This window comes from Ixodes scapularis, unplaced genomic scaffold (assembly GCF_016920785.2).
Source record: "Ixodes scapularis isolate PalLabHiFi unplaced genomic scaffold, ASM1692078v2 ptg000795l_1___fragment_4___debris__unscaffolded, whole genome shotgun sequence".
In the NCBI taxonomy this organism is placed as follows: domain Eukaryota; kingdom Metazoa; phylum Arthropoda; class Arachnida; order Ixodida; family Ixodidae; genus Ixodes; species Ixodes scapularis.
The window spans coordinates 78,011-80,700 of NW_024610038.1; positions in this window are offsets into that span (position 1 = coordinate 78,011).

Below are 2,690 nucleotides of genomic sequence, written 5' to 3' on the forward strand. Positions count from 1 at the left end.
GAATTGTTGATAGCACACAAAAGCAGACAGCGTCCCAACAGACCTTTTTTCTAAATTATCCAAACACCGAGGTGCATGCTACGACTGTAGTTGCACGCGTCGCACGTGCTGGCGTCTGCAGTAGTAACCGTTCTACAGCAAAAAGTACAAAACAAATTTTGCCTTGCACGCGCGTTCGTTAAAGCCTTATTATGATTTTTTACTTCGATCTTTTATAAGAGGAAGGCCAGCGCGCGTGGACCGTAGAATTACACTTCAGCGTTCTCCTCGCGATGCTTGGATAATTTAGAAGAAAGTCTGTTGGGACGCTGTCTGCTTTTGTGTGCTATCAATACCCGGCCGATTGAGTCAAGGCAATCCGCTTTCCAAAGACGTTGCCATGCCGACAATTATCGCGTTCATTTAGGCTTAGGAATGTCCAGAATCAAAACACTATCTAAAAAATGCGCCGATGTCATTGCCCATGCTTTGCGGTTTAATTGAGGTAAGGCAAAGCGAAAGCCTCCCGCACCATTCGTTGCTGACTAACGCGATCGATATTGCAGCTACAACGACATATTATTTCCAAAACGAGCGGCGCTCACTCGCTGGGGCGCCGCCATGTTTCCCCGCATCCTCCCTACCGAGCGAGTCACGTGATTTCAAAATCCCTCCCCTAGGTACTGCGGCTAACTTTAGCCGCGGTTAGTGCTTCGAGCAAACGGGCCCTGGTCGGCTAGCAACATGCCTTGTGAAGAGTGTGAAGATGTCGATGAATATTCACTTGCCAAGCCGGTGGGGCAAGCAAGGTGGTCGCAGCCCATTGCTGGGAGATGCCGGTGCTAGATGCGACAGAGCAGAGGTGGTTGCGGAGGCGCTGCAGATGTGGAGGCTGAGAAAGTTGAATATGTGCCTACTGCATTTTCGTCCGAAAAGGCAGAGCCATTGCTGTGCCCTTGGCCACGAAGAACATTCCCCTGGATAGCAGGTGCTCGGAGTCAATCATCATGTCCAGGTCACCAATCTGTAGCACTTTCGATCTTGAGGACGGAAGAGACGGTGCAACAGACTCTGAGTTTAACTGTGAAAACATTCTCTTTATTCTCGTACCGTCAAGCTCGTTCCGACGAGTAGCTTGCTTTTATACACTGCAGTCATTAGCATTATAGTTGATCTAAGTATTTTGCAACACTATTAATACGGCAGATTGGGCGAGTTGGTACGGCATAATTACGAACCAGCGCACAGGTAGACCAGTTACTCAAAATCCAAATACACAAAAATATACACTCGCACAGCGCTGATGTGAGTTTTTTGTGTTTGGATTTTTGGTAACTGTCTACCATTGCGCTGGTTCGTAATATTGCAACACTGCCGTCTTTAGGCGGTGTGGAGGCTGAACCGATGGACTGCCAGAGGCCCATATCTGTATCTGTTTCATATACTGAATGCCTTTTTGCACGGCTCTGTGTTTACTTTTGTCTTCCAGATTTTTACTGCTCACTTGTTTTTTTAATTTTATTTAGAGGATACTACTGGCCATTGAAGGCCCAAGTAGAAGTGGGGTACAACATATGCATTCACACACCTACAACAACAAACAAATAACACGACATTAAGAGGTTTACAACAACTAACCAGCAAATATACAGGATATATATATTTAAAAGGGGGGGGGGGGGGGGGGCAAAGCATGCATCAAGCAGCATGTAATTCAATCATTTGTAATAACAGATGTGAAATTTAAAACTCATATTTAAGATTGAACATTATCAAACAAATGTGAATTTAATTAAGCTATAAATTTTATATAGACTGTTACTTTTTATACAATTTTGTCTAGATTTGTCAGGATACAATCTGCAAGTACGCATAAAGTAACTGGAAAGTTGAAAGAAGCAAATTAGAGATTGCAAAACCTACTTCTCAATAGATATTTTTTTCCCAAAGTATTTACGTGATAGTGCAGCTGAAATAAGGCTCCTTTTTCAGTTTTTTTTATTTGAAACACCTTACAAATACATTGTTTTCTAAGATTTTTTTTTTATTATTATGCTTGGAAAATTAAGTTACCGATTGTGTTCAGTTTATTCTAAACTATTTATATGAAATTCCAGAGTGCTTTTGTGCATAACAGTGGCTAGATAAGGTTTTTATAATTTCTGATAAAACAAACTGACTAGTTTCTCTTTAGTGACCGTTTCGCCAAGGTGACAGCAGAACAAGTAACGGATCCCGACGTCAAACTGCAGGAATTTGAGATATATGTTTTCTTAGCGAATGCACGCCACTGTTGTGACATATTTGAATATCCTCATCGCTTGCTTGGGCTCAGCGGTTAATGCAGGTCGGCACTAGCGTGAGTATTCGCGACTCCAGCGACCTATAGGGGGCGCCACCACCAAACAAACATGGCGGCTGAGTCCAGGTCGCGTCGGCTCGGCCGGGCCGCCTGAATAGGTGGCGCGTTCAATTTAACAGATTTTCTTCTGTTTAATGCCCAATTTTATAGGTATTTGAACTGAGACGGTTAAGTGTAGCCGGTGCAGATAAACTGGCAAAGCATAGTTTTGTTTTGCCGGTGGTTTTTGTTCTTTTCATGTCAAACTTTCGTTTCGGAGATTTCGTTCAAAACCGAAACTATGGGCTCCGGAGAGGCGGTAATGTACTAATCAGTTTTGATCATCTAAGGAAAGCGGCGATGACAACAG